This window comes from Dendrobates tinctorius, unplaced genomic scaffold, assembly GCF_039654945.1.
Source record: "Dendrobates tinctorius isolate UK_male_01 unplaced genomic scaffold, ASM3965494v1 ptg000131l, whole genome shotgun sequence".
NCBI lineage: Eukaryota > Metazoa > Chordata > Amphibia > Anura > Dendrobatidae > Dendrobates > Dendrobates tinctorius.
The window spans coordinates 4,839,977-4,848,649 of NW_027361799.1; the positions used below are offsets into that span (position 1 = coordinate 4,839,977).

General features: G+C 44.5%; 1 long non-coding RNA gene and 1 pseudogene across 1 annotated transcript in view; one reads left to right on the plus strand and one right to left on the minus strand.

The window, feature by feature from the left end:
• The window catches only part of LOC141047991 (uncharacterized), a 224,899-nt gene that overhangs the window by 85,440 nt on the left and 130,786 nt on the right, over positions 1 to 8,673 (minus strand). The gene's annotated exons all lie outside the window — the stretch shown is intronic.
• LOC141048029 (guanine nucleotide-binding protein G(q) subunit alpha-like) lies at positions 5,623 to 6,353 on the plus strand (annotated as a pseudogene).

Sequence of the window (8,673 nt, forward strand, 5' to 3'; positions counted from 1 at the left end):
AGAAGGGAGACCAGGAAATGCCATTGACAAACATGGATCCACTCAGCTTCCAGGATGACATGAGAAGGGTACACCACCATGTTTCAGGAGAATCATCTGCACCCAGAGAATTCTTAACATGTTGATGTCAATTGCCAGTTTAGATGACATGTGACAAATATCACTATGGACCTAGCAACAGGTCATCCATGCAGACCAGACTCCTTTTCTTTACTCAGCCCTGTTCAAGGGATCTTAAAAAGGACCACAATCTGAATAGTGGTCTCACCTAGCCGACCCGAGCGGCCACTTCAGCTCATCCCACTTGCAGACTACATGCCTTTCATGGACTGTCTCTGGGATGGTCTGAAAAGCACATGTCAGGAACACAAAGAGCAGGGTCATTTTTCTCAATTTAAGTTGTCAAGGAGGCCACCAGCTCAATCCAGTTGCAGACCACCCTTTCTCCAGACTCTGCACTCCTCCCAAAATTACCACTCAGGCTTGTAAATGGAAGCAGAACATTCAAGCCACAGATATCTGAAACATCTGACTCATCTTCCTGTCCCAAGTGGGCCTTTCCAGCTCCGCCTCAGTATTTGGCTAGCTAGAGCTTCCCTCCCTCCAGATAGTTGGGGGTCTTCCGTGATAATGAAGACCTTTGAAATGGGTTGCAAGTCTACATTATTGCACCAAAATATTCAAGCGTTTTGTTGCTTAACCATTTTGGGCACTTTACCTACTAATATCCCATTATCTCCAATAGGAATCCACAGAACATTGCACGTTAAATATAATTGTAAAAATATATTTCATCTAAATGGTAGAGCAAATAGTAAAAACTATAGTTTATTCTGCAGCAGAAAATCCAAATCATCCAGTGTCATTAGTAACAGCCTTCAGTATAAAGAACAAGGCAACTTGGAGGTGATTTGGCCCCACAGATCCTTGACCTCAACATCAGTCTGTGTGATCACATGAAGAGACAGGATTTGCACAAGCCTCATACACTGAAGATCTGCAGGTAGTTTTCCAAGATGTTTGGAAAGACCTGCCTGACAAATGCCATCAAAAACTGTGTGCAAACAACAAGTACCTAGAACTGGTGATGGCAGAGATTGGTCCCCAAATACTGATGCAATTAAGATTTCTCTTTTGTACATGATTTCTTAACCATTTATTATAAAAATGAAAGAACACTGGTGTTTCTGGAGGCATTTTTCCCCACAACACCTAAAGCCCAGGGTGGTGAAACATGTCAAGGTGCTTGTCAGCTCCCCATTTTGTGTCTCTATTGTCCATTACTACTGGCTTGAGCACACAGCAGCAGCAATGTTTGTTCCCAGATGGTCCCAGAGAGTGAATGGCAGCAGCAGCAGCACTGGCAATGTTTGCTCCCAGTCCCAGATAGAGTGCGTGGGGTGGGAGTGTTGTAATACATCTCTGCCTCTGGTCTTAGCTGGACATTATATATTATAGATTTGCCTGGACTGTACATTGTATATTATATAATGCTCAGGTAGTAGATCTATATTATAGATCGCCTGTCCCTGGACATATATTTGAGATCTCCCTGGACATTATAGCATATTTTTGGGTGTACAAGATGATTTTTTAACCCCTGAATCTTAAAAGCTAGGGGTCGTCTTGTATGCCGGATGTGATCTTACAGGGCAGGTGCAGAGCAATCTGCAGTCATTGTGTATGGTGGTGGTGGGAAGATGGGGGAGGGAGTGGTCCCGATGACAAGGTGAGGGGGCGCCTCACCAGGAAGGTGCAAGTAAAGTATCCCCATTACCTCATTATGGCAGCGGTGCTCTGTGCAGCTCTCTGCTAGGGTGGTGGCTCTGTAGTAAAGGGGGCTTCGCTGGCATTTTGTCAGAGCCCAGAGGCCCCTGAAGCTCCACTGGAGCGATGCGGTGGCCTCCAGGAAAATAGCCATTGGGTCGTGCATGCTCAGATTTAGATATTACCCCGAGATCTCAGGAGACTAGATCTGAATCTGAGCATGCGCCACCCCAGGCAAATCCACAACGTGTGCATATACCCTTATAGTAAAATCTGACACTGACCATACAACAATGACAGATACCATTTTTTCAACTATGTTTTTAAACATGGACGTATGAGTAAGGCCTTAGTCAGAGACTGGGCAGTAATAGAATAAAATCAATATAGTAACCTACAATGTCTGCTGGACATGTTATGGGGAGAGTTTATAGTTCAGTTAGTACATAGACACCATACTTGTTGTTAACCAGTCAATATTTTGTCCACAACACTGCAGTGTCAAAAGAGGAAGACAGCGAGACAGGCAGCAACATCGCATCAGAGAGCTCTTGACCTCGAAACAGAAGATCCTCAGATACTGGTATTGTGACATCGCATAATACCAATGAATAAATAATATTCTTATTAAAAAGGGAACCTGTCACCTCGTTTTGTCGCTATAAGATGCGTCCACTGCCTTTAGGGGCTTATCTACAGCATTCTGTAAAGCTGTAGATACAAAGAACAAGTTATATTATACGCACCCGGGGGCGGTCTAGTCTGATGGGTGTTGCAGGTCTAGGTCCAGCGCCTCCCATCTACATGCGATGTCGTTATCCTCCTTGCTTTGTGCTGCGCTCTTGTGCTGGCGTACTGATCTGCCCTGTTGAGGGCAGAGCAAAGTACTGTAGTGCACAGGAGCTGGTAAAGGTCAGAGAGGCCAAGCACCTGCGCACTGCAGGACTGTAATAATGTGCAGGTACTGATGTCACCATGGATCAGAGACAGACCAATGATTAAAGAGTTTATTTACAGGGGATAAATTCTCCACGCAGGGAGAAGCAGCTTGCCACTGCAGTCACCAGGGCTACACGCTCGGGTCACTGTCTCTGCATTATCAGGGGCAATGTCTCCTCTGGTCATGAAGGCTCCAGAGTCCACGTACTCAACTACAGCTCTCACCATTGCTCTTCTCTCAGCCTCTGTGCTCTGACGGGGAGTCCTCTCTCTGGGAGTGTGGTGTTGCAGGAGGCTTTCCCTCTGGCACGTTCTTTCATGCCCTCTGCCTGCACACCTTCCGGTCCAGTTGCCCTTCCTGTTCATCTAACCATAGCAGTTACATGGTCCAGTATGTCTAGGGCAGAAAGTCTCCCACCCCTTGCAAACCTGCTATCTGTCCACGTGGTTCTGGATAAGGAGCAGTGAAGGTAACCTCCTTTGGGCTCTTCTTACTCTGCCCTCAACAGGGCAGATCAGTACACCTGCGCAGGAGCATGACAAATCAAGGAAAATGCTATCGCATGAAGATGGGAGGTGCCAGACCTGCTCACCCATCAGACCGGACTGCCCCCGGGTGAGTATAGTAAAACATTTTTCTGATCTTGCAGGTCAGATCAAGAGCATTCTAGAATGCTGTAGATAAGCACTGTGTTGTAGTGTCCACTGTCTGCTAGGGGGCGCTGTGTGGGTGTTCCAGGATCGGCCTGCAGTCACATCCATTGTGGTAATGGGTATAGGATGCTGAAGGATCGTTATGCATCTCAAGGTGGGTGGCCTTGAGATGAAGGCTTGCTTATGTGTTGATCAGCAGAGCTGATCTGTCATTCCAAGGTGTCAGGGAGAAGTGTTGTGAGTTCATTCTCTGTTTCATCAGTTGTGAGTTCTCCTTCCAGACTCCCTCTGCTGGTAACAGGAGGTAGTGAGGCTGATTTAATCGGTGGAGATCTGCCACCTGAGAATGAGGATGACGATTGGAACTCTGGAGTCTCAGATTGGATTTAAGACAGCCGACGCCCTATTCAGTAGCTGGTGACTCCTTCTACTTGTCAGGCCTTGGTCATCAACTCTGTTCCAGTCAGCTCAAGCTAAGTTTCTCTGTTAATGTTCACACTTGATTTTGTTGGTCTATTCAGTTTGTGGTCAGCCAGCCACGGCTTGGGCTGTGCTGAATTTCCACCCTTATTTATCTGTATTTGCCAATTTGCTTTTTGTCCCTTATTAGATTGGCCTCTTTTTGCTATGTCTCAGAATATTTCAGAGTTCTGATACAGTGGGAGAAGTCTAGTGACTTCAGGGTTAATTTTGCTTTCAGAAGTGTTGGACATTATTTTTGTAGGGTTTTTTGCAGATTGCAGACTGTCTTTCCTTTCCTCTCCTTTCTAGTTAGTTTGGGCCCCATCGCTTGCTCAGCCTATTTTCCTGCCTGTGTTTGTGTTTTCATTTTGTTTCACCATCAATACGTGTGTGGGGGCTGTCTATTCCTTTGGGGTCTGCTCTGGGGCAGTTAGTTTTCCATTTTCTTGCTTTAGGATTTAGTCCTCCGGCCGTGACGAGGCGTCTAGGTTCATCGTAGGCACACTCCACGGCTGCTGCTAGTTGTGTGGTAGGATCAGGGATCTGCAATCTGCATAGTTACCAACCTCTCTGTTTTTTCTGGGCTTAGCTTGTTTTGTTTTTGTCTCCTTGGTGACCCATTCATAACAGAGAAGCCTTCAGATGATTGATGAGATGGGCAGGATCAATCTACAAATCCACCCAGGGGTGTGTTTGAGTGTCACAATAAAGTATATGTGCATGAATGCTTGAAGGACCTGTGATGAGGTCATAGCCATGTGACCCGCTGGGCGTGGCAATGGACCATATAAGGTAAAAAGAGTAGGTCACATTGGAGAGAGCATGGATCTGATTGAGCCATGTGGAAGGTCCTGGCAGGCCGAGGTGGAGGAAGGTGTGCTACCTTCCTAAAGACCACGTGCTGAGGCTGCTGATCCGGTGAGGCCTGAGTATATTGGCTGTATGTGAGGAGGGATAAGCCTCCTGTGCTTGCTGAGGCTCCAGGATTGAGCATGAAACAATGAACACTTATACTTGCTTTCGCCTGAGTTAAAGGCTATTCCTTATGTTATGTGCTGGGTTATGGAGCAATAAACCCTATGAACTTTTAAAGGAGCGTGCCTCCTGATTGACTTGGGTGGCTCCTGAGCGAGTTAAATCCCTACAGCTCCAAAAGGCAGTGGCCACAGCTTATAGTGGCAAAACGAGGCGACAGGTTCCTTTTTACTCCACGCGCTTTAAATACATCACTGTCCCCATTGGGGCACACAATCTAAATATCCTATTAGTAGGTCTTTGTGTGGGTTTCCTATCACACTCCAAACAGTGAGAGAACATAAACTCTGCACAACTCATCCTCTGTGGGATTTGAACCCCAATCCTACAAAGCTGTTGCACTGATCACTGAGCCACCATTACAGCGCTAGCCACAGAGCCACTGTGCTACCGTAATACCTATACAAGAATATTTTTGCTGGCAGCATTGTGTATTAGCTCTGTGGACATCATATGCACTAAACATCTGTTTAATTAATTTGAGGATTTAATATTGATATCCTATCCTTACAATAGACAATCAATATTGACATCAGCACTGATCAGCTGACTGAAGGAGTTGTAGAGTTTCATGGAATAAGGACTGCTATTTTACCATGCTTATACACTATGTCCCAATGTATTTATTTAAAGGGATCTCCTGTCTCATCAGTCTGCCTCCCCCCCAATCTGCACAGCATTCCCCCTTCTTACAAGGAGAAGCAGGTCTGTGACTTGCAGGGTGGGGGGTCTGTCTCTTTCCAGCACCACTAGCAGTTAGCAGACATGACTCTGGAGTCCATCATGGTGTGCTGCCTCAGCGAGGAGGCCAAGGAAGGATCAGTGACGACGAGACAGGCAGCTCTGCCAAGACAAGAAAGATGCCTGCCGGGAGCAGATAAGGATTATCCATGGATCTGGCTACTCTGATGAACAGGGGCTTCACTAAGCTTGTGTACCAGAACATATTCACTGCAATGCAAGCTATTATTTGGGCAAGGGAGACCCTTAAAATTCCATACAAGTAGCAACACAAGGGCCATGCACTGTTCTTTCGGGAAGTTGATATAGAGAAGGTGTGCTCATTTGAGATCCCTTATGTAGATGCAGTGAAATATTTATGGAATGACTCTGGCATACAAGAATGCTATGATAGGAGACGGGATTATTAACTGTCTGATTCCACAAATAATAATCCACATGACCTGGACCGCATTACAGATCATGGATATCTACCTTCAACAACTTGTGCTCTGAGTCAGAGTGTCCACAACAGGAATCACCAAATATCCATTTGATTTACAAAGTGTCATCTTCAGAATGGTGGACATAGGAGGGCAGCAATGAGAAGGAAGAAGCGCATACACCTCCATAATGTTCCTTGTAGCCCTTAGTGAATAAGATCAGGTGCTCATGGAGTCTGATAATGAGAACCGGATGGAAGAGCACCAAGCACCATTTAGGATATTATCACATATCCGTGGTTTCAGAATTCTTCACTCATCTTATCCTTATAATAGGCAATCAATATTGACATCAGCATTGATCAGTTGACTGAAGGAGTTGTAGCGCCTCATGGAATAAGGACTGCTATTTTACCATACTTATACACTATGTTCCAATGTATTTATTTCTAGGCAGTCTGCAGGATTTAACCCCTCCAAGCCTTATATATGTGCATGTAGCTCTTTTAAAGACAAAGTCAGTTAACACCTTTATATGGTCGGCCCCTTTCTCCCTTTATTCAGTAATCAGCATTTCATTTGATATATAAATTATGCCTAACGACTGTGGTGGATCTTAACCTTCCATCACTCCAGCTCTATTTCCCGCAGAGTGCTACCTGCTTTTGCTTCACTGACAGCCTCTATGATGTGTTTCATTCTGGAAAAAAAGAGCTGCAAGTCGATCAGGAAGAGGTGGCACCGAGCGGGTATAGAGCTGGAGCAACAGATCTACTCCCTCATTTGAATATGTATGCAAACCGATTTCAGATGAATAGACTAAACGTGTAAAAATATTGCTGGAAGTATCTTTGAAAGAGCTATATGGGCATACACATAGATCCGGCCTCATTCATTACCTAGCAGCTTTTTTTTCCAGTTGCTACAAGTACCACATTTGCAGGATCACGTCAAAACCCCAAGTGTCGCACATGTCTGCAAGTCCCATAGGGAATGAATGAGGCTGAATGCAGTGCTGCCACAAGTGATCTGTTACATGGCAAATTCAGAAAAAATACTGGATCTGCTGCGAAATGCAAAAATCGCTTATTTGACAGACCAAGTCACAAACGACAGTATCTGCATTACTCATGCTCACCAATGGGGGAGGCAGCACTAAACATGCCTAGAGCAGCACAAACAATACGGCCCTGGCAGGAAGAAGTGTGTAAGGGTAAATCAATATATTTACTTTGTTCTATGTTCAGCTAAGCAAATCCATAACATAAGTTTTATTCAATAGCTAGTCGAAACATACCTCAAATTTATCTGACCAACTGAGCTGAAGAATTCAAAGATAGTTAACCATTTTTTGTGACGTTAAAAGGACAACCCATTACACATTCTGGGAAGGACTTGGAAAAGCTCCATGAGAAGTGAGTGAACAGCAGGAAACGTTGAAAAGACATGTCCAGCTTCTAGGTGCAGTTACTTATTGCTGTTTCAATACATATTCCAGTATATCACAGCAAAAAGACACCTCTTGCCAGCCTGTGTGTTTTGACTCTTATGAAGTCTTAGTCCAAGAGTCAAAATGCATAGGACGGCAGTAGGGGTCTGTGTGTTGCACTATTGCATAAATTGAAACAGCAAATGCTCAACTGCACCAAGAAGCTGGACCTGACTTTTCCACTTACAATTGTACACGAAGAGGTGGCGATTGCCTGTGCTTCTGGTCAGGATGGTCTGAATTGGGAATTGAGGATTAGTACTGAGGACAATGACATGTGGCTTGAATAGTAGGAATTCTATGCTTACTTGTGTGGTAGTCACTAGCACTAACGTATTTTCTCTCTAGATTTCATCAACCTTTGGTGAGTGCAATAGAGGCAAGAGCTATTTTACCAAATGGCACAAGAAAACCTTTGAAGATCGAGAACTTGCTGAAACTTACATCAACCATACCCATCAGCAAGAAGGAATTTCCCATCTGAAGTTTAACAACAACAATATTGGGTGAAAGAGGAGAAAGCTCAAAATAAGTCTCACCTCCAGCCATAGGCAGCCCTGCCACCCATCTTTATAGAAGTGGAGATAAGCAATGATGCATTATGGAAGAAGTTTGGTCAATTAGTTTTAGTTATCACTACCATTGAGAGCATAAGTTAACTAACTTGCCTGTCTAGTTCCACAGACCTACATCAATTAAGAGAAAGTGGACAGAAGAAAGAAGACCAAGAAGAAGATGAAGTGGAAGAAGGAATCAATACATTAGAGCAATTTGATAAAGGGGATTCAAGAAGCTTCTTGAACAGTACCCAATTAGAGTAAAAGAGCTCTTCCCATCACTAACCATGTGCAAATCAGCCAAACCGCTGCACAGTACTGCCAAGACAAATGGAGGTGAGCACAGAACAGAATTCGGAATTCTGAAATATACTTCATGCAGCACTATGGGAACACCCCCCATCTTCTACTAATGGCTGCACCTTACACAAGAAGCATTTTCTACCATCTCCCTTTTGTCTCCACTTCAAGTGACATTTCCCAGTGAATGCATGTGTCTTGGTTGAAAGCAATGCTAAATTTGGAAAACCATCCAAAACACTATGTGTGAACATAGCCCAAGTGGTGGAAGAACATTCTTGTTTTGGGTTATTTATTTTGTCTTACA